Source organism: Meriones unguiculatus (assembly GCF_030254825.1).
Source record: "Meriones unguiculatus strain TT.TT164.6M chromosome 13 unlocalized genomic scaffold, Bangor_MerUng_6.1 Chr13_unordered_Scaffold_34, whole genome shotgun sequence".
Classification (NCBI taxonomy): Eukaryota; Metazoa; Chordata; class Mammalia; order Rodentia; family Muridae; genus Meriones; species Meriones unguiculatus.
The window spans coordinates 8,289,097-8,313,713 of record NW_026843646.1 but is presented as its reverse complement, the minus strand read 5'-3'; the positions used below and the strand labels follow the sequence as shown (position 1 = coordinate 8,313,713).

At 37.8% G+C, this 24,617-nt stretch overlaps 1 pseudogene; it reads left to right on the top strand.

The window, feature by feature from the left end:
* LOC132650916 (zinc finger protein 431-like) overlaps window positions 1–24,617 on the top strand; it is a 116,637-nt pseudogene that overhangs the window by 4,771 nt on the left and 87,249 nt on the right.

Here is a 24,617-nt window from a genome sequence, read left to right as displayed (position 1 = left end):
TTCTCAGACCAACACACCATGGTACGCCTATGGGGAGTGGGATTCAGCATTATTTTCTGGGAAGTCATGCATGTTCATTTCTTCAGAAAGCTGGGGTCTAGATGGGTCAAAATCATCAAGAGTGTATAGTCCTCTCAGAAGACAAGAAGTGATTTTTATGGTGGTGCTCCTGACAAGGAGGAATGCTGAGCTGAGCATCAGGCTGAGCTGATGTCTATGGATTCAGTTGGGAAACTTCTCATTTAAGAGGCAAGGCATGGAATCTTGAGGAATCAGAAGGAAAGGGTACAGGGTTCTGATGTTGGGTACAGGCCAGACACATAAGACAAACACAAGTGAGGTGTTTAGGAGGACATAAATAAAGGGAATGGAAGTATAGATGGAAGGGTTTCTGGGACACTGCTGGTGGATTGAAGGGGGGCACACATGGTGAAGTGCAGTTCCATAGATTTGTGTATGGGAAGCCAAGGACAGGTTCTGAGAGAGGGAGGGGTCCTGTGAAAGATGTCTAGGGATCCTGATCCTGTGTGGGGAATTGTGAAGAGGAGACATGAGGTCCTAGAAGCCCTGAGAGGGATGTGGAGGGAAAGTGCAAACGTGGGTGGGATGAGGACTGAGTTCCAGCGTCCAGAGCTGGGAATGCCTTGTCCATGCTTCTAGCATGGTTGTGGAGGTGAGGTGACACCATGTCATGCCCTAAGCTTGGCTTCCCCTGCAGTGCCTGGCAGCACTTGATGCCTCCAGGAGAAGAGGCCATCTGGAGCAGGTTTACCAGTATTTGAGATTTGCTGGCCTTTTTAGATCAATGTGACATCATTTCTCTCTACATAAACCTAAAATTGGTATGTATCCAATTTTTAGAACAGTAAAGACATAGAATTTATTATTAAGAAAAAAGAACTTTCATGGTAACCTGAAGGAAAATGTTGTCATTTTGAATCTTAGACTATCTCTGCGAGTGGCTATACAGCAGGAGATGCCACCCTTTTATTATGTAAATTAGACTGATCAGGAACTCAGTGATTTGCCTGATTCTTTTTACTTTGTGTTGGGATTAAAGGAATGTGCCTTCACCAACTTGTTTAAATATTCTCAAATCCATATCATTGTAAAACAAAGCCTTTAAATGAAAATCAAGCAAAGAGACAAGAAAATATTATATTTTGGGTCACTTGTGTGAATTAGACTGTAACAAGCAAGTTGGTTATTTTTTTGGATTTAGTTGTTGTTATATTTAAATGGTGGACCTTTACCAGAAAGAGCTGACAAGTATCTTGCAGCCAGAGAGCTTTGGATTTTAGTCATTATTAATCTAATTTTTATAAGGGGGAATGCCCTTTCTATTATCTGTAACTTAGTATTCCAATCTTTGTGTTTTCTCCCATTTTCTCCTTGAACTTTCTCTTAGAAGGCATGGAGAAGACCCATCACCCTTAAACCAGATCCATGACTATGACAACCAAAACAAAGCCAAAGGGATTAAAACCTTCTCTGCCATGGCATTTTTTGTTCTTGTTTTAGATGTACTTCTATGCCAAGCTCTGTCTAGAGGTCTGTCTGCCTCCAGTTCCTTTCCTTCTAGCCGTTACTGCTGCTGTTGCTCTGAGCCAGCCACAGTATAAGGAAGCTATGCTTGTGTCCCCCTCCTGTTAGACTGTAGCAGTTGTCAGTTTTGTTATGTTCAGTCCCAGATCTGCTCACAGTAGGCTGTCTTTTGCTCCTGGGCCTGTTTAAGAGTCTCTCTTAAAGGGACAGGAATTGACCAGGGAGATTCTAGGTTTCAAATTTGGGTTGTATCACTGGGAGCTTATTCCTCCCACCAAATTATGTTGAAGTATGAGCTAAAGGGTGTCAATACTTAGATTAGTTGGGTGCCATTTGTTGTGTTTCTTAATGATTACTATTATTTACCTTTAGTTAAGCAGTGGTTTTTCGCTGCCCGCAGCGACAGTTGTATCTGCCTAAGTGAGGGCTGGGAGAAAAAGAGCAGGGTGACACAAGGAAGACACCAAGTCAAGACTCTAATCAAGGTGCTGTTTATTGAGCCTTTAAACAGTGCTTATAAATCAAAATGTCACAACCAATTATCTCACAGTAACAGTTTCACTTATCAAAGCAGCTGAGGATTTAGTTAAGGTTAGAAAAACTTTACTTATCTGGTTTCCATGGTTGCAGTGAATTTATATCTAGTTCTCAGGGACAGAACACCCAGCTTTAAAGAATGCCCAGGTCAGTCTGTGAGAAACTGAGCTTTAGATAATGCCCATGTTTGCCAAGGCCAAGAGGTGAAATTCCAGTTACCAGGAGCAACTACTCAAACTCAGCACCAAATAGCAATACACACTCTTTTTGGCTACCAACTCCATTTTGGCTGCAGTGGTTAATTCTAAACCAACTATATACCCAAATTACCATACAGAGTCTGGAATTTCTTTAATTAACCCATTGCACAATGCTGGGCAATAGTTATTTCATCTTAAACCTCCAAGCCCACATTGTTTCCAACCATTCAGATTTCACCCATTATTGCTTTCAGTCATATTTTAGGGTCCGGCTCATCTCTAATCATGGTTAGAGTTCTCTCCTGCTGATCTCTCCTCCTCACTTCCTTCTCTCCTTTCCTAACCAGGATGTCCCACCTTATCCTCTCCATTGCACAGCATTGGGACTGGTTGTTTAATTGACAATATAGAGAAAAAGTGGTGGCATGTTTACACAAACTTGAGACAGGTGATACTTGGAATAAGCATCACAATACAATGTCTGGATTGAAACCAGATAGTGGGGTAGAGAAATCAGCCTTTGAAAGAACAAGGATAAATTGTATACCTTCCTAAAGACCATTATACCAACATATATGTTGAATAATATTCTAATAAGCAAATAATCCTTAGTAAAGCTGGTGTTACTCATTCATATACTTGTTTAGAGAAGGGAAGTTTATGAGAGTCAAGAATGTTGTTGTAGAGAAACCTTAATCCTTATACCACATGTCCACAAGGAACAAAATGTCAAACTATATTAATGTGGTAATCTTTCCCTTTTTTTTTTTTAAATAGGGATATAATTTGTCAAAATACTTACAAGCCATGTGAGTCTAGGGATACCAAAAGAAGCAACATAATACTGTCTCAGAGAATAAGCAGAAGCTATGTAGTAGTCACTACTTTGAGTGCACTTTCTAGTTGTGATAGAAGGTTACAATTACATTGTTATTAATTATTAATTAGATAACAATGGTTAAATTGTAAAATAATCACTGTTCAACCTAATGAATTTGTAGGTCACCAAAATCACATGCTTGCTGAGCTTTTTTAGAGCAAATCTGGCAAAGCATACTCTTTCCAAGTGAAGTTCAGATATACAACATCATAGGTCAGTACATTCTAAAATATCCAATACATCTTTATAATGAAAAATTGTAGTGATAACACTGTGAATCTATATTTCATTTTTAGTTAAATGATTGTTAATAAGTTAATTGTAAACTTGTATCACATTCCCAAAATCTATTCTAATAGATCACTAACACATTAAACTAATACATTAAACTAATCACTGATACATTAAACTAAAACATTAAAGTAAGATAATTAATTACTTTTCCAACCTCATTGGGAATACATCTGCAGTCTTACACTGTGGAAAATCCCAATAAGTGTTAAGAATGTGGAATTTCTTCTGTTCGTCCTGGTTTAGTTTACTAATGTAATGTGACTCACTCTACAAAAAAAAATCTATTAATGCAATCAGTGTCATATAGCTCTGAGTTCTTCCAGATCAAATATATATATATATATATATCATATATATATATATATATATATTACCTTATCTATGAGGAATGTTGTTTTCCTTTATCATCCAGTCTGTTATAACTCATCTAAAGACTGGGGCAGATTTCTATCTTTACTTTATAGAGTGAAAGTCAGGCTCACAGAGATAAACAGTTTTGTAATACAGTTTATGTGTAACTGCTCATCTTACTCAAATAGTCATTCTATAACATTACTAAATGAGCTGAAGCCACTTCAGCCAGGTATGGCAACAGAAGCCTGTAATCATGGTGCTTACAAAGAGGAGGCAGGAATTTCAAGGTTTCAAAATCACCCAAGGAGAGAATGGTCAGTGTTACGGTGGGAAGCCCTCAGAACAAAGAGAGGTGTTGATTGGCCCAGATCACTATCCATATTCTTCCCTGCAGCTCCAGAAATTCAGAGCCATGGCAGCAGCAATTGATTGCTAAGTTATTTAACACTTGGTGTTTTCTAATGTTTCTTGTCCAAGACAGCTTAGGTCACTTCAGGGTCAGACTCCTGTTAAATGGAACCCTCCTGCAAGTGGGGAAATTAGCCTCAGGTGGGGATGAGCTCCCTCATTACATATCCAGTGGAATGTCTTCAGCCCTGAATCTATATACACAGAACCAACAGAAATGGACTCATGTTTAATTCATATATTTGCACATACTTGCTCACATACTTAAAGAGAAATTTTGGAATGGAAGAATTTGGGAAGGGATGAAGTAAGGACATGGCAAGGGGAAATTAATATTAATATTAATATCTCTTGAAATTGATATTAATATTAATATTAATATATTTTAATTAATTTGCAAAATAATAAATTTTAAAGAAAAAGTGGCATAGCAGTTAAGAGCACTAGATGTTGTTACAGAGGACACAGGTTGCATTTTAGAAACCACCTAGTAGCTGACCTTCTGTAGCTTCATTTCCAAGGAATCTGATGGACCCTTCTGGCATCTGTAGGTACTGTGCAAAAACACATCCAAAACATCCATATAAATTAAAATAAAGCTTAATAAAATGAAATTTGTTGTAGTGATGTCAATAGCCCTGAGAGAGACTGCAGCTAGGGCTAGTTGAAATGAACTCATTTTGGTCCTGCATATAAGTGGTTGTGGTATTGTGAGCCAGCCTCCTGAGAGGCAAAAGCCATTATATTCTGAAGTTAGAATAGCTCAGTATAGCTTTCATCAAAGATCTACAAACACAGTGTTCATAGTAAACTTTTCTGTGATGTTTTCTGCATGAGTGTTCTTTCTCTTTTTATGTGTGAGAATTTTGACAATTATAAATACTTTAAATCTATCTTCTAGATTATATATTGCACTCTAGAAGACAGATTTGCTCAGTAGAATTTTGTCTGTTTTCAGGACTAGACTTTCAGTCTTCTGTCCCTATTGGAATTACTCAAAGTTTAACTTGGAATTTTCACCTGAAAGAGATTTAAGGGTGACAGCATATGTGGAATGCAAAATCTGTTATAATCAGTTCCTCATTGAGCAGTATACATAGTTGAATGCATTCTGTCTTTGAAGAGGTTTTCTATATTAAACTCGTAGGTGTACGAAGTGATTTTTTTTCCTGTGAAGGATGTTAATTCTACAACATCTGCAGCTCAAAGCTTCTAGAAAAATGTTTCTGAGTCAGCCTCTTCTATTTTGATTCAGTTGACCTTGTTCCCAATCTGTTGCTCCTCAGTGCAGTGATCTTGTTGTTACATTGATTAAGGTAAATAAAATTTCAGTTACAAGGCAGTACCACCACTGAGTTTTAAAATTACCTATTAGAGTCATATGGCTAACCCTCCATTACAGTAGCAGAAAAAAATGCAGTTGGAGCTTGGCTTCTGACTTCAGACCAGAATAGGAGACTCACTTATTGTGCACATCATGGGGAGAAATAGGTTAGGTAACTAGCTGCTGGTGTCACCATTGTGAAAAAGGATCTGATCATAATCTTATTATTTTACAGCATGTATTAATTAGTGAAAGATGAATGAAGACAAACCAGATTGGTGGGTGTACAATTTGGGGAGGATAGTTTGACCCAATGAATATTGAATATCTAACTAGAGGACTGTCCTTTAACTCACAGTACAGCTGAGAGTGGCATCAAACTCTGAATTTACCTACCTTGGCTTCCAGAGTGTAGAGATTATTGGTGTGTATTACTAGGGTCACACATATTCTCTCCCTCTACATTGCACACATTAAAATTCTGAAGCTGTCAAGAAAGTCTAAACTATTACTAAAATCTCATGTGATAAAAACTCAATGAACTGTTCCTGCCATCTACAGTCCTCTATTCCTTTAGACCATTTTAAAAAAGATGTTCTTCTACAGCCAGTTTGTATGCTGGCTTCTGTTGAACAGCATCAAGATGATATGGACCTCCTCCTGAGGCTGTAGCTCAGTGGGTAGAGTGACTGCCTGACATGCATGAAGCCCTGGGTTTGATCCTCAGCACTTTTGTAAGAGAGATATGGTAGTAAACACCTGTAGTCCCCAGCACAGGAGAGGGGAAGGCAGAAAGAAAGACAGAAGTTCAAGGTCATTCTCAGCTACATGGAGAGTTTGTAGCCATCCTAGGTTACATGGAACCATACCTCAAAAGGTGAGTAGCACCTGACCAGATGGGTCAGATGTTAAGATTGGTAGTTACTCTTACATATGACCTGAGGTCACTTTCCAGCACACACATCTCATGGCTCATGGCCACCTGTAACTCTAGTGGTATGGTAGCCGATTCACCTTTTGGCCAGTTAATGCAGTGAAATTATCTTGAACAAAAAATTAAATTTTCTTATATATTTATTTATTTGGTTGGTTGGTTTTGGTTTTTCAGGACAGGGTCTCACTATGTAGTCCTGGATGTCCTGGAATGGCTCTGTACACCAGGCTAGAGTTGAACTCATAGGATTCTGCCTGCCCTCTGCCTCCCAAATGATGTTATTCAAGACTTTATTTATTTATTTGTTTGTTTGTTTTAGTTCCGTACCTCTTTTTGTCATCTGAGGAGGCCAGAAGAAGTCACAAAATCCTGTGGAGGTGGACCAGCTGCTTTGAGCCAGCCTAAGTGGATACTGTGAATTAAACTTAGATTTATTTTTGGAATAGCAGGAAGTGTTTTATCCACTGAGCCATTTAGCTCATTTTTGCCCTCTCAGTTTTTTTTATTATTATTTTTAATAGATATAAGTAAATTTGGGTAATCTGGGGAGGTTGGAAGTGTGCTAAGCATATATGACACCAAAGATTTCATCATCAATGCTGAAAAAAAAAAGCTTGTTTTGTTTTGCTTTTCCTTTTCAGACACAACCTCATTTAGCTGAGGATGGTCATAAACTCACTAACCAAGGATATGCTTGAACTTCTGATGCTCCCACATGTACTTCCTAAGTACTTAAATTACAGGCAATGCCACCATGTCAAATTTTATGTGGTGTTGGGCTTGAATCCCCAGCTTCATGCATGCTAGGCAAGCACTATACCAGCTGAACCACATCCCCAGCCCATTTTTTTTCTGTGAAGTCACAGGAAAAAAAATCTCATTGCATTTTCTAAAAATCTTTCTTTAATTCTTAATATTCTTGGCACTCTTCCACCAGTGGGACAGATTTTTCATTTCCCTGCAGGTTGAATAATGGATAATAATGCCATTATCTACTTTGATTCCAAGAAAAAGAGGGAAAGTGCCTACTGAGTGCTGGAAGACTGAGGGTAGGCTAGGGGAGGACAGAGCAAAATGATACTGAAATATGAAACTGTAGATCTGGAAAAGGTGTGGCCTTGAAATGGGAGCTTGGACCAGAGATCACTAAACCTTTTTCTTTCAGTACACTCTAACGCTAAAGGAGATGCTCATGTCACTCAAGACTCACTGGCCAATCCTAACCTTGAGTCCATCCCTCTAGTTAGAGGAAGAGGTGGGTTTTTCCAGGCATCAGGCTGCATGTTTGCTCTGTAGCTGAGCAGGGTTGCATGGTAGGTGTGCCGTGGTCTAAGCACAAGTGTGTGTGCTGTGAGGGAATTTCAGCTGATTTCCAAAGTTGAAACATGGTGAGTGTGTGTCCACTGCTCCTAACCTGGTGGAGCTGGTGGAACAGTGGGAGCTACTGTTTAGGGTCCTACCTGGGGCTGCAGCCAGTAGTGGCTACAGGAACAATTCCTTGTCCTAGCCATGAACACAGCTGGGGGAATCTGAATATCTTCACTATATTGGGTTTGGGGTCGAAGCTGAGAACAGAAGGTAAAAATGAAAGATTTATTTTCTCAGCTCAGGGAGACAGCCAGGTTCTGGCTCTGAACACATCCAAGAGGGTAAGCTATACTGTATATTTAAAGAAAGAAATCTACAAGGTGAGGTACCCTTGTTATCAGGGTTATCCAATCAAAATTTAACATTGTGGATTTATCAAGGTTGTTTCTGTTAGAGGATGGTTCTGATCCAGAACAACTGGCTTCAATGCCTTTAACTATTTACTGAGACATTCAGTCTGGAGTCCAAGGTCCTCATTTTATACTCATACATATTCGGTCAGGATTTCAAGTTCAGGGAACAAAGAAGTGGGTCCTCTGTTCAATAGTATGTGAGGAATTTGTAGGTGATATATTTTTATAATGTAAGGCACCACAGTTAAGACAACAGCAAGTTTAACCAGTTAACAGATAATTAGGAAAATGTTTCAAGGGGCCAGGTGGGACATGGCTTTGTAAGTTTGGGAATGTGAACTTAGTTTAACCTTGCTAATAAAATATAGGAAGCAATGTGTCCAAGTTGCTTGGAGAAGGCTGGGTTCTAGAGGCCCCCTCCTTACATATTATGGAGCTTCCTGTTCACAAAGTATTTGCATCAGAAGCTTGAACATAGAAATGTTCTTGGTAGGATGCTAACTCTGAGCGGCCTAGTTTCTACTATCTTCTCCAAGATCTGACCTTGTCATTTAACATTTAGGTATAAGAATCATTTGGAGTTAATTTTGTGGAGGTTGAAAATAACATATGTGTTGAGTAGCACTTCATTATAAAGCATAGAATTGTTTATGTAAGGGGTTTATCAATGCTTAGGTGGCAGGAAATCACACCAAGTAGAATTTAGTTAAGGGCTAAGCAGATAAGTAGCATGCCAAGCAGATCTGTTAGAGATTAGGATGCTAGGAAACACTTGTTTGCTTAAGAGGATAGTCAACAAATTTGTTTCTAGTCATAATCAAGGAGACAACCCTGATTCATACCAACCATTGACCCATCTCCGTGTCAAAGAAGAGATATCCAGCCAGCTGCTTAATTGCCATTACAGAATCACAGTCAACATTAAAGACTGGTGTGTCATAAATTTGCAGTTTTCTTCTTGAGAAAAACTTAGCTCTGTCACATTGGGAAGACATCTGGTGAAAACCAATTGAATAGTGAAAACACTGTTGTGTTTAGGGCTGCCCTGTTCAAACAAAGCTTTCCCAAGAGCCTCATGTATGGATAAAAACCTAACTCTTCTCACAGTCCTCAGATATCCTTAAGCCAGTACAACCTATGGCCTAGGCTTTGGGAGATTTCATCAAGATTCTGTGGTATTTAAAATATAGCAGTGATCCTTTTCTAAAACCAGGAATAGGGTGAGCTGCAGGGTCAGGGCATTTGATGAGGGTTTCTTTCAGATTCTGAGAACCCAGCTCTTTCCAACACATGGAGATACCCTCATCAGTTCTAAAGTCACTGTGGTCTTGGTAAATAATGTTCTTGAGATCCTGTGTTCCCCTTGTGCAGTGTTGTTTTATTAGAATCCTCATAGTTTTATTCCATTGGATGAGTATTTCTGATCAGTTCATAGATGTCTACTGTTTCCTTCCATTTCTCCCCAAGAAGTATACAATATGCTATTCTTAAGAAGCTTACTTTGGATAAGACGTACCTTGTGCAAAACCTATGCACCCTAGCTTTTACATTTTCTACGTTCTACTTTTCCTAAAATTTGAAACCTTTGAGATGTCTCAGTTATACCCTGCCACTGAATAATGACCTACTGCATTAAGGGAGTGTAGTACATAAATCATTCTAGAAATGTCTTTGCTGTGTAAATCTCCCATTGTCTCAGTGGCTAGACTTGAAATCTCTAGTTCAGAAATTGTTTCCTATATTACCAGGAGCCTAAACTTAAAAGAGACTTAAGAAAGAGTCATGTATGCAATGCAAAATCTGTTTAGGCTATCTTCTCTTATAGCAATAACTAGAGGTGGATACATGCTACTCTTAAGGAATTTTTTCCTTAACCATTTAATTTTGTTTACAGTACTTTCTCCCTGGGGATGGATAATAAATCTAGAACAGCTGCATCTTCAGCATTTTGGAAAAAGATTTCTGAGAAAAACTTCGTTGGCTTAGGTCACATTGAACCAAGTCTATTGGTCCCCAGAGAATTGACCTTGCTAAATTCTTAAGATAAAGGCTGAACTTTGTACTGATGTTCATTTAGGTGTCATCCACCCAAAGAGAATCAGACCCGTCCGGTACCTTTTTCTCAGAGGCGGGACCTGGGGCATCAACCTACATGCAATCAGACATGCTCTTCTCTGGGTCGAAAGTGGCTGACCCTGAGTGCAGTGCTTAGCCTTGCATCTTGAGCATAATATTTTAGCACCTATGCTTGGGGAGACTGTCCTGCTACAATGGCTGTAAAGGCCTGAATGGTCATGGAATTTATTTCTAATATCAGAGATCAGACCTCTACTCTTGCCTGATGCATCTAAAACAAAAAGGGGGAACTGTAGAGAGCTGCATAATGCCACGCCTTAAAGATGGAGCTGGTTTCCGCCTTCCCGATGGTGAGTGCTCTCTGTCACAAACAACTCCATATTTGGCTAAGGCTGAGGATCTGGCTTGCTTCCATGTATGTGGACCTATCTGCATTGCCCACGTGGCACGCTGGGGTTGGCTACCCAGAGGCTATTTAAGCTGTGGGCTGGCTTTCCCCAGGGTCAGATGATTGTTCAAGGTTCTGAATAAACTGCATTGAAAAAAAAAAAAAAGATAAAGGCTGTAATGCCACAGCAAAATTTTAAAAATTACTTATTTGAGTCATGTAATTATCTTTCTGTTTTTGTGTGCAATGGAAATACGGCTTGGAAAAATGAAGGTCATTTCTAGAAGTTTTAACATTGTTTTATAAATTCAATTTTTTGTGATAAATTTTACAAATATTTTGGAAACTAGTGACAAGGAAAAATGTGGATCAAACTTCAGCAGTATTTGATTAGCATGCTTTATCTTTTCCGCTAATAGCACCCTCAATGGGACTTAAGACACTGAATTCCAGGGTTAAAAGAAATTTCTGAGCTGCAGAGATGTCTCAGATGTACATGGTGTTATGTAGTTAGATGGGCAGATTTTACATTTTGTGCTGTAATAGATATGGCAGGAAATAGACATAAAATTACTATTTGACACTGTTTTGTTTATGGGCATCAGTGGGACTGGGTTTGCCTGCAATCACTAGGGGTCCAGAAGGGGCTACAGTGCAGTAGCCTACCTTTCTGCTGACCTCCATTTGCACAGAGAGTTCTAGAGCATGTGGACTCTGAAAAAAAATGTTCAGTAGTACCTAGAAGATAATATTCATGCTCCTTAGTTGATGTCTCATTTTCTGTAACCCTGTTGGGTCTGGGTTGCTTGTCTCTGTTGGTCTTCTTGTGGCTTTCTATCCCATCCAGGTTCTTCGATCTTTCCCCTAGTACTTCCACAAGACCCCCAGAGATCCACCCCATGCTTAGTTGCAAGTTCCAGCATCTGTCTCTATTGGCTGCTGGGTGGAGCCTCTGAGATAACAGACACATTTAGGCTCTTCTACAAGCTCAGCAAACCAACATTTACAGTTTCATTGGCAGGCTCTCTAGTGTAAGCTATGTCTCAGGTTTCCCCAATTATTGGTTGGACTTTTCCTCAATCTTTGTTCCCTCATTATCCCTAAACTCCTTGTAAGCAGGGTAATTTTTGGATCATGGGTTTTGTGGTCCAGTTGTTGTTTCTTCTCTCCCCTAGTCCTGACTGTCTAGGAGGTGGTCACTTTATTTTCCATGTCTCTTTTTTCCTGCCCCTCTGTTAGAAGTCTCAGCTAGAGTCACACCCAGTCACACCCATGTCCTCTCAGGAACCTTTCCTATCAAATGACTCCAAAGAGAAATCACCACAGTCTCCTTTCTTGTTCTCAGCCCTCTCACCTCCTACTACAATTCTCCCCACATCTGATACCCACATTTCCCCCCTCCCTATTCCAACTTCTGCCAAGTTCCCTCTCTTCATCCACTTCTGCTGTCTGTTCTGTTTTCTATTCTGAGTGACATTCTGGCAACCTCCCATGGACTCTTCTTGTTACTTAGCTTCTTTGGGTGTGTGGATTGTAGTATGTGTATCCTATACTGTAGGTCTATTATCTGCTTATTAGCAATGTGTTTCTTTCTGTGTCTTGGTTATCTCTCTGAGAATGATCTTTTCTAGTTCGATCCGTTTGCCTGCAATTTCCATGATTTCTTATTTTTAATAACTGAGAAGTATTCCATTGTGTAAATGTACTAGAAGTTCTTTATCCGTTCTTCACTTTCTGGCTGTTATGAATAAAACCGCTATGAACATAGTAGAACAAATGGAACATCTTTTGGATGTATTCCCTGGAGTGGTATAGATGGGTATTGAGGTAGAACTATTCCAAATTTTCTTGAATTCACCAGTTTGATTACCAGGGAAGTTGTACACGTTTACACTCCCATCAGCTCTGAAGGAAAGTTCCCTTTTTTCCACATCCTAAACAGAATGTGTTGTCACTTTAGTTTTTTTTTTTTTATTTTTATTTTTTTTTTTTATTTTAGCCATTTGAAGGGTATAAGATACTTTCTTTTTTCCATTGTATGATTTTGGCTTCTTTGTTGAAAATAAAGTTACAATAGGAGTGTGGGTTTATTTCTGTGTCCTTATTCCACTTGTACAGGAATTTATTGCTATCAAGGGTATTTTATTTTTCCATTTGAAGTTAATATTTGCTCTTTCAAGATCTGTAAAGAATTGTGTTGGAATGTTGTTGGGAAATGGATTGAACCCATAGACTTCATTTTTTAAGAGTGCTGTTTTAGATAAGGGGGATAAAGGGAGTGTTTGGGAAGGAAGGAGGAAGTACACTACAGGGGGGATACAAAGTGAATAAAGTATAATTAATAATTTTTTAATTTGCCAATGTGTTTTACTGAATTCCCTGTTAGTGTTTATCACTGTTCTGATTTCATTATTGACATGGGAAGTGATAAGAAATGAACTTGAACTTTCAGGGAGAGCAACACCATGCTGCTGGTGTTCGATAGTCCTCTTTAAGCTGGTGCTGTGAGTACATGGGATGTATCAAGATAATACGGAGTTTTTCTTGCTGGGTAAAGCTAATCATCAGTCAGTAATTTAGAGAGTATTGTCACTACTGTTTTTTACTGTAGACTTAGTGAACCTCCTGAAAAGTTGATTGGAATTTTTACCTTTGTAATTTCTAATGCATTTTCCATGGTGCTACAAATAGTTAGCCCATTGGGGTTGTGGATATTAAAACCAGGTATTCAGACATGCCGATTCTCTCCTGGTCACTCATGAGTATTCTGGCTTGATGCATACCCAAGGAGCGTGCTGGTTTTGCAGTACGAAATGCCTGAGAGGTTTTTCTATCGCGCAGAGGTTTCAGAGCCTGTTCTTCTGTGAGTAATAAGAGAAACAGTTTCTTGCTATGAAGTTTAACATGCCTTTTAGCTGTGGCAATGATGGATTTTATTTTTCCTTAAGTCTAGGTCGCGCTGTGTGCGAGTCATGTTGTTTAAAAGGTGCACTGCACTGCTGTTTACATGGACATTTATGCAGGCGCTTTGAAGTGCCTTGCATCAGGGATTAGGATCAATTGAATTATTTTTTTCATGGGACTATGTAAAGCATGTAGCTAAGTATTACTTTGGTATATAACTATTGTAGCTTTACCGTAGATTTCCTTGTGTGGAGAAATAACTTTAAATTATGACACTGGAGAGCGGGTGTGAGGCCTTCCTGGTACAGTCCTGGTGCTTTTCATTGGACATGGCAAATGAATGGTAAATGTTGGTGCATCCTGTACGTGACAGGGCAGGATTTTTTTCATTAAATAATACTGAGATTTTAAATTAAAAAAATATTTTTTTAAAAAGAATGCTGTTTTACTATGTTAATCCTATATATCCATGAGTTTGGGAGATCTTTCCATCTTCTGATATTTTCTTTAGTTTCTTTCTTTAACGACTTCAAATTCTAGTCATAGAGGTCTTTCACTTCATGTTTTTTGTGGCTACTGTTCAGGGTGTTGTTTCCCAAATTTCATTCCGAACCCATTTTTCATTTGTATACAGGACTAATGAAATTTTTAATTAATTGTGTTCCCAACCACTTTGTGTTTATCAACTGTAGGAATTCTCTGGTAGAATTTTTTTGGTCACCTAGGTATACTAGTAAATCATCTGTGAATAATGACACTTTCAATTTTTTCTTTCCAAATTTTATCTCCTTGATAACCTTCAGTAGTCTTATTGCTTTACTAGGACTTAAGGAGTATATTAAAGAGATATGGAGAGGGGAGTCATCCTTGTCCTGTACCTCATATGAGAAATTATTCTCTCCAAATAATTTGAAGTTAGCCCTCACCTTGCTTTTTATTGCTTTTATTATGTTAAGTATGTTACTGATCCCTTATATGCCTGATTTCTCCAAGTCTTTTAACATGAAGGTGTGTTAGATTTTGTCAAAGGCTTTTTCTCATCTAATGAGATGATCATGTGATCTTGGTCTTTCAGTTTGCTTATATGGTGGATTACATTGATGTATTTTCATATGTTGAACCATCCCTGTATCCCTATGTTTTAAGCCAATTTGTTCATCGTGTATATCTTTGATGTGTTCTTGGATTTGTTCTACGAGTATTTTATTGAATATATTTGTATTACAGACAGGTATTAGCTGTCATGTGGGTGTGGGAGTTTAATCCAGGTCCTCTGGAAGAACAGACAGTGTTCTTAACCACTGAGCCATACCTCCATCCCCCGTGTTGCCTATTGATGATCAACATTTAAATTGCTAATATTTTCATCTCTCCTTTTGTAATTGTTCAGACATATATTTCAGTTTTATTTATTTATGTTTTTTGAAATCACATTTTAATTAGACAAAATGTTTTACACAAAAACCCTGACATAGCACCAGCAACGGGGCCATGAAGCTAGTTAAACATATAGATATGAGACAGTCTGTTTGGAAATAAAAATTGTACCACTTAATAAGCAGTTTTGCTAAAATAACGACTTCTGTAAATCACCATAACACGAATAATATTGAATATGCCCTGTTTGACTTTTTTATTATTAAAAATTATCTGTGGATACTGAAACAAAATTCCATTTTATAGGTATAGTTTTTTATAATATGAGAGTATAGTAAACTGAAAACGACATGATGAACTACATCCTGGATTCTCTATTTCAGAAAGAGTAGGAGAAGGTTTGGTGGTGCTTTACTGCAGCAAACACTACAAACTATATATGCTTAGTGCGTTTTCAACACTGGCTGCAGCATCTACTTATTTATTACCCCAATAATTGTGTCATTTTCTCCCTAAGTTTCTTCAGGGAAGACTGAATCTCCTTAATTTCATAGAGTGAGTTATTACAGTCAGCTTTGACAGCCAAGTGGTTTCATTCTGCTCCCATCAACAAGCAACATTAGATTTTTCTGTAATTTTAAGAGGACCTGAGGGCAGTTAGGAGAAGTCATTTTCTAGGTCTCCTGAGAACCTATGGTACTCTCTTCTTGCCTACACTCATCATTAATATCAGAGAACCTCATTTAATGGGTGTTATTTTTCTTGTACTGCTATATTTTCAGTTTTAAAAAGATCATAGAGGCACTTCAGGTTTCTAGACATGTATGCAGAACTGGAGTGAATGTGTACCTCTTTGTAGAAACTTGAGAAAGATCTTTAAGTTTTTTATCTTGTTTGTTTGATTAATTTTTGTGTATTATTCAGGATCTGATTATGTACCACTGAGTGTCCTGGAATTTATTGCATAGAGCAGGCTAGCATTCAGCTCTATGAGATACACCAGCCTCTGTTTCCTGAGTGAGTTTGGAATTAAAGTCATCAGAAAATACACCCAGTTTGCCCATTCTTATAAGAGTCTGGAATTGTTTATACTATTTCTCTCATATGGGCTCAGTACTGTTGTTCTGTTTACTCTCTCTCTCTATCTGTTGATTGACATTTCTCATGCAAGTCTGCATCCTAGTTAAAGGATGAAAAAAATATAAAGATGAACTTCACTATTCAGTTTCCTCCTAAAAAGTTAGTTATTGCCTTAAAACTTGTGTGTCACAAAATAAGTAGAAGAAACATCAGAATACTTTGAAAATATTGTAAATGAAGGATACATTTCCAGTATTCTAAGCATCATTCTTTCTGTTGTACACGTGTGTGGTTATTTTAGACTTCATTGACCTACAATGATGTGCATATGAACTTCAATCATGAAGAGTGGTCTTTGCTGGATCCTTCCCAGAGGAATCTCTACAAAGATGTAATGCTGGAGACCTACAGGAACCTTACTGCTATAGGTAGGACAATGAATTTTCTTTACTTTTTAAAATATGGGGAAAATCTTTATTCATTATTGATGTGCTTCTGTAATTTCTCTTGAAGATATGGAAGAATGAGGTGAATGGTTCTTTGTTTTACCATAGATCACGACTTCAATTTTGTCTTATTTCATATAATAAAGCATACATTCTCTGTTACTATATTTTAGGCTACAATTGGGAGGGTCATAATATGGAAGAGTATTGTCAACGTTATAAAAGACATGCAAGGTAATTTTAATGTGTAATCTAATATAAATATGGTTCTGAGAAAATTTTAATATGTTCTGGAAGTTTGAAAGAGAAGGGACAGTGTAAATGAACTACTTTAAGTGTATTTATTGATGATGACTAACTTGTTACTGAACCATGTATCTCCATGTTAGGTATTTGATATGTGTTTGCACGGCATCCTCTAAGAAACAATGCAAGGAAAACATACCTTACACAAGATCAATTTTTAACTCATAGCCTCATTATTGAAATAAGGTAGAACTGCAATTTGTTTAGTCTCTTACAACTCAGATATTACTAAATGTAATCAAAAAGTGATGAAAGTATATCCAAAACATTATACTAATCATGTAGTCCATAGTAAAACTGGGTTACTCATGTACTTGTAGTAATGTTCCTAAGTTTCTGGAAAAAACATAATCCCTATAGCACATGTCTATGATGAACAAAAATCAAATGTGTGAATGCATCGTGAAACCATGTCATTTATTACTTTTTTAATAGTTATATCATATATCACAATGATTATAAGTCATGTTAGTATATGTACATTGAAGGAAACAATGTACCATCCAGAACAACTAAAAGGTATAGTAGTCCCCATTTTGAGTAGATGTTTAAAAATTTATACCTGTTATGCTTTATATGGCCTGATCAGAGCTGTCAGCAGTACAAATAATGACACAGAGACTTTTCTATGTTTTAAAGCTTAGGCAATTTTCCTGGGCATATTCTGAACCATTTTTTCCCTAATACAAATAAACCTAGCAGTGTCCTGATGCATGGCCAGCTCTACTTCTTTGTTCATGTTCACGTCCTTCTGTTAACATCACTGGCCTGCTGGTGAATCGCCTGTCATTTCCTTTCTTCTTCCCAGCAACCTTCTCTCACTCAGATGTTCTGCCCTCCATTTTGTGCCCTGCTATCAGTTGTTAGCTCTTTATTATTCCCAACAGATAAGTGAGGAAGGACAAATGTTTACAAAATATCAGACAGGTGATGGACCATAGAACTAACAATATTATGATCTCATTAGCACGTATCTCTCTGCTGACTTAGCAATCAGCATTCACACACTTTCACAAAATATATACCAGCATCAATTAACTGGTCATTCATCTTCATTAGGAATTCTCATAAAATCACACTGCAGAAAAGATAAGTTTTAGGAATATACAAATTATTCTGTTTGTCAATTTTCTTTGCATATTTAGTATGGCACACAGTATAGGAAAATATATGAATCCAGTCAGTGTGTTAAAGCTCTGAGGTCTTGCAGTTTTCTACAAATCTGTAGTAAAACATCATATAGAAGAAAGTATAGTATAAATGTGAGACAGGTAACAAATATTTTTACCACCACAGGTATTTTGAAATATGCAAAACAACCCCCTAGATAAGATCACCATGAATGTAAAAATATAGATGAAAACTCAAGATGTAATTATTCTTTACCTTCACACCAAGTTGAAAAATTAAGTCACATAGACAAAAACATTCTTTAGTGTAATGAATGTGGTAAAGTTTTCATATGTGCTGATTATCTTTGCAGGTATGAAAACAGTCATAGTGGAGACAAACCCCCTGAAGATACTCAATATGACAAAGTCTTTGCACATCACAGGTGTCCTTACACATATAAAAGTATGCATACTGGTGAGGATCACTATGAATGTAACGAACATGATAACGCCTTTGCACATAACAGTCATGTCCTAAGACGTAAAAGGACACATATAGGAGAGAAACCACATGAATGTAACCAACGTGGTAAAGCCTTTGCATGTAACAGTAGTCTCCAAATACATAAAATAACTCACACTGGGGAGAAAATATATGAATGTAACCAATGTGGAAAAACCTTTGCATCTAACACTGATTTCTTAAGACATAAAGGAACTCACACTACAGAAGAACCTTATGAATGTAACCAATATGGTAAAGCCTTTGCATGTAACAGTAATCTCCTAATACATAAAAGAGCTCACACTGGAGAGAAACCTTTCAAATGTAAACAACATGGTAAAGCCTTTGCATCTAACAGTGATCTCCTAAGACATAAAGGAACTCACACTGGAGAGAAAACTTATGAATGTAATCAGTGTGGTAAAGCCTTTGCATGTAACAGTACTCTCCTGCTACATAAAAGAACTCACACTGGAGAAAAACCTTATGAATGCAATCAGTGTAGTAAAGCCTTTGCATGTAACAGTGATCTCCTAATACATAAAAGAACTCACACTGGAGAGAAACCTTATGAATGTAAGCATTGTGGTAAATCCTTTGCACAGAGCAGTACTCTTTTAATACATAAAAGAACTCACACTGGAGAGAAACCTTATGAATGTAACCATTGTGGTAAATCCTTTGCATGTAACAGTAGTCTCCAAATACATAAAAGAACTCACACTGGAGAGAAACCGTATGAATGTAATCAGTGTAGTAAAGCCTTTGCATGTAACAGTAATCTCCTAATACATAAAAGATCTCACACTGGAGTAAAACCTCATGAATGTAACCAATGTGGTAAAGCCTTTGCATGTAACAGTAATCTCCTAATACATAAAAGATCTCACACTGGAGTAAAACCTCATGAATGTAACCAATGTGGTAAAGCCTTTGCATGTAACAGTGATCTCCTAATACATAAAAGAACTCACACTGGAGAGAAACCTTATGAATGTAAACATTGTGGTAAATCCTTTGCACAGAGCAGTACTCTTTTAATACATAAAAGAACTCACACTGGAGAGAAACCTTATGATTGTAACCATTGTGGTAAATCCTTTGCATGTAACAGTAGTCTCCAAATACATAAAAGAACTCACACTGGAGAGAAACCGTATGAATGTAATCAGTGTGGTAAAGCCTTTTCATGTAACAGTACTCTCCTGCTACATAAAAGAACTCACACTGGAGAGAAACCTTATGAATGTAACCATTGTGGTAAAGCTTTTGCACATAAAGGTAATCTCCTAAAACATATAAGAACGCACACTGAAGAGAAACCTTATGAATGCAACCAATGTAGTAAAGCCTTTGCACAGAACAGTCACCTGGTAGTACATGAAAGAACACACGCTGGAGAGAAATCTTTTGAATGTACCTAATGTGATAAAGTCTATGCATAACCGAGTCATCTCTGAAGAGAAATAGAACACATCCTTGTGAACAACCTTATGAATATAAGCAGTGTGGAATCACCTTTGTACAACACAGTCATCTCCTAATACATAAAAATCCATGTTGCAGAAAACCCTTATGAATATAATCAGTGTCATAAAGTCTTTTCATGTAAGAGTCATCTTGAATAAGAACACTTACTGGAGTGAAATCCTATGAATATAACCAATGTGTCAAAACCTTTGTATGCCATAATAATCTGGATGCACATAGAAGAATGCACACTGGAAATATATGAATGTAACCAATGTGGTAAAATATTTTGACAGAATAGTAATCTCCTATGACATAAAGACGACATACCAGAGAGAAACTTTATGAATGTAACCAATGTTGTAAAACTTGCTCCTCACAATCATCCTCAAAGTCATGAAAGCATTCAAATTGGACAGAAAGACTATGAATGTTTTTAAGATGGTTAAGCTGTTCCACATTTGTATAACCTTCATCATCATGAATGAATTAGTACTGGAGAATGTTGCAAAATGTGAGGCCTTTGCACATGTCTATCATCTTCATCAGAAAAAGTTTCATACTGGAGAGAAATTCTGAGTACATAAGCAACATGGTAAGGCCTTTGTGTTTTTCGGTCCATGGAATCCAATACAACTCAAACACATGTTCAAAGCAAATGACAAAAATTTATTGTCACCAGTCACTACTGGTTCGTTACGGCTATATAACATTCTTGGGAACTGAACTGTGATACCTATCCACCCACTAAGCCAGAAAGTTACAGAGGTTCTGAGTTGAAAATCATAAACATCTATGCCATTTTACAACGAAGTTATTTCCATCAGTCATGGTTTAGGGATATGGGATTTGTTTATGGCATTGAGGAATTCACCTGATGCAAAAATGAAGGTTTTACAGTCAAAACAGTCATATCCATTTGTTCTTTTGTTGTTAGGAAAAAGGTATTATGTTTTAGGGAAGAGAATATGTGGTTTGGGACTGTCACTATGTTAGGGGAAGAGAAAGCATGCTATGGAACAGTCTTGTTTTGGGAAACCAAAGATGAATCATGAAAGCTGGTCAGCTATTGGGAAGTTTGCAGCTTTCCTAGGAACGATGAACTTAAATTTAGGTTCATTGGAAACTTATCAAAAAAGCAATACATAGCAGAAATTTTCTTAGCATGTTCACACCTACAAATTACTTTTACAAGTTTTGCATGTCAAAGTCAAATTCAAGTCTATAAACGAACAGATAGTAGAGAGAAACCTTGCACATGTAATGAATGTGATAAAGCCTTTTCTTAATGCAGTTATTTCCACATACTTAGAAGAACATATATCTCAGTGAGACCCTGTGAATATGCAATGTAGTAAATCCTTTTCATGGATTTGTCTTTGAAATCATGATAAGTCATGCTGCAAAGAAGCACCATGAGTGTAGTCAGTACAGTAAACTTTTGTGCTTCATATTACCATTATAGAAGAGTAAATACTTTAGTGTGTGAGCAAGCTCTTAAAGCCTTTGCATACCACAGGAGTCATTGAGAATCTGAAAGAACTCATTCTCAAGAGAACCTAATAATATCAAAGATTTGTTAAGGTATTTGACCAGTCAACTTGCATTCAGTTACAGGAGATGATTTGGCTTTCATATTTTAATGCATTTCCACTTGGTGAAAGTATTTTTCTGCTGCAGTGTATAGAATGGGATCTCCATCATCGATTGCTTATTTATATCAGGCAGTGTGTGATCATAGTTTTCAAGGTCTCTGAGAAAGTGTGGTACTTTTTTATGTTTTTACAAATTCCATTAAGATGTTTGTTTTCAGTCTTGCTTGGTTGTCAGTAATTAGTTAATGTTAAAATACTCAATAATGTGTGTTTATATATGTATATATTGTTTGAAGTTCCATGATTCTTCATGTTCCCATGTTTACTATATGTCACATCATCTTGGAGAACTGCCTTCTAAGAGAATTATCTTGAAGTGTTAGATAATGTAAAAACAATGAGATGTATTTCACAAAAGCATGTTGTGTGTGTGTAATGTAAATATGAGATCTTAGGCCATTGCAGATATATGAAGGGTGTGTGACACTTTGTGGGATTTTTTTCATCATTGTTATATGTTAAACAAGTCTGCTGAACTATGTATAAGAGTCTACTAGGAATGAGATGGACCTGGGTCAGACTCTGGTTCTATTGGTCTATGGGGTGACATGGGCAGAAGCCCGTGTCATCTGACCCTTCCCATGTGTGGTTTCCCGGGAACAAGGAGGCTATCTTTAGCCCTGGCAGTGTAAAGGTATGGTTGTTATACTAGTATTGTCAGTGTGCACAGTCATTGCTTCTGGTGTGCTATGGGATAACTGATTAGAAAACAGAAAGTCTTGTTCCTAGAAATTTTGAACCTTGCCTTCTACATCCAATTTTATGTGACAAATCCTATACATAGTTTTGAAACTAGTAGACATGACATGATGGGGATCATGCTTCAGCAATACTTGATTAGAATCTTTATTGCCTTTCTAGTACCACCAGCTTCAATGGCACAATGCAGAAAAATTCAATTTCAGGACACTAAAGCAATTTCTGAGATGCAGAGGTTTCTCAGGTGTGGATGCTGTTAGGTAGGTTGGATATGGCAGATATTACATCCTGTGACACAGTCCCTGTGAGAGGAAGTAGATGTTAAGTAATTTTTCATCCTTGTTATGTATATGGGCTTCAGTAGGGCTGGATTTGCCTAAACGCACAATTGGGGATAAAGTGCTGGAGAGCCATAGCCCACCTTTTGATAAACATCATTTCCCAGAGAGACCTCTTGAATATGGGGCCTCTCTTTTTGGAAGAGAGGTCAGTAGTAGATGAAGGGTTAGAAAACAACAGTTAAGGTATCACTTTCAGTTGTTTCTGTAGGAACTGTGAAGTCTGCTTCATGTATTATTTTTGCACATAGAATGAAAACTTACAGGTCAAATTTACATTTTTCTTTCCATAGTTCCCTTAGATCTTTTGATTAGAACTTGAATATATTTTTAGGCATGAAGTTTTGGCTGTGTCTTACCATCCCCTCATTCTTTCAGAAATACTGTACATATTCTTGATTGTTGTAGCTTTGTGCTAAGTACAGAAGTCACATTGTCCCAATTTGTGTACAATTTCTTTGTAATCCTATTGAGAATTCTTAGTTTTTTTTTTGTTTGTTTGTTTTTTACATGACACATAGCTTTGGGATCATCCTTCCTCTTATACATTTGTAGAAATTTTCTTTGGATTGCATTGAACTTATGCTGCAAATTGAATATAACCAACAATTTTTAATACATCATTTCAGTTGTGTTATTTACAGTAGTGTAAATGGGTGAAATATCATTTGTTTTTCAAATTACACTAAATGTGTAAATCTGAAAACTGAAATGAAAGAATGTACAAATCCATAAAAGGAGGAGAAGGCTCTTGAAGCCTCAGGTGGGGCTGCTCCTGACTGACTTATCCATTTGGAGCTAGTGAGTGAGCTCCAGCACCATCTCTGTGGCAACAATGAATAAACTAGCCATTCCCCTGATGCAGGGAGCTATACATGGTCTGGCATGGTGACCAGAGAACAAAACCAGGTATCTGTCCCTTCAGCATAAGTTCTCAGTTTATTTGAGGAAAGTTGTTTTGTTTAGCTCAGAATTGAATTCTGTGAACCCTTTGAGGAGTCCATGGGACCCTCTCCTGCACACCACTGCAACTGTCATCATTCCATTTTGTCTCTGTAACAGTCACAAAGGCCAACTCCAGCCCCTATGTAGGATCCATCCCAGATTATGCTAAGTGTAAGTGACAACTCAAAAATTCACTAATATTTGAGCAGGAAAACCCATCAATTCCTTAATTAACCCCCCCACACACATATTATCCATGAATTGGAGATGGGACCAATCTCTGAACAGAAAAAATAGCACATCCTGAACTTCTCAAAGCTCAGAACTTGAAATCCTACCAGTCCTTACTCTGAAAATCTCTGCCCTAGAAATCTCTATCCCATAAGAAATCTCCTATGAAGGCTGTGTCTGCTCACTTCTCTGCTGCCTTCTCCAGGGAGCAGAGGGAGCCACTCCTGGATTTCTTCCACTCACTGGACCCTCCAATCTAAATGCCTTTTTTGAGGTTTACTGGATGCTCTGACTCTTAGTGGAAAGAGCCAATAAGCACAGCAGAAAGGAGGCAAAGGATTAGAGCTGAAGATCCTGATGTCCTTCCTCAGTTCAACTGGGGCTACCCTTCCATGGGAGCTGCAACACCTATGCTGTAGAGACCTCTCAGAGTTGTGTGGTTCTTGGGCTCTCATGTCTCAGGATTCCATTCTATGGGGACCCTGTCCCATCTCAGAGCTGTCTTGTTCCTGTGCTCCCAAGTCCCAGGACAGCTTCCCATTTGAGCTGGCAGGCCAACAGTTTAGTTTTTGTCTGGAGGAATGGTCCATTGGTGAGAGTTGCCTGTCAGGCTAGGAGGGAGTTTCTTCAGCTAGTTATGATGGAAGTTCTGCTCTGTAGCTCATCATGCTTGAAAGACTCAGTGTGAGGTGCACTGCTGCTAGATTTTGTGAGGGAAACTCAAGCAAGTTCCAAATCTCAAAATGATGAGTGGAGGGTCACTGCCTATAAATGGGCAGAGCAGGCTGCTGAGCAGAGCTAGCTGGAGGGGTGTGTCCTGCCTGGGGAAAGGTGGGAAGACAGGTGGAGGACAGACACAAGTGCTACTGAACTGCAAATCTCTGCAGG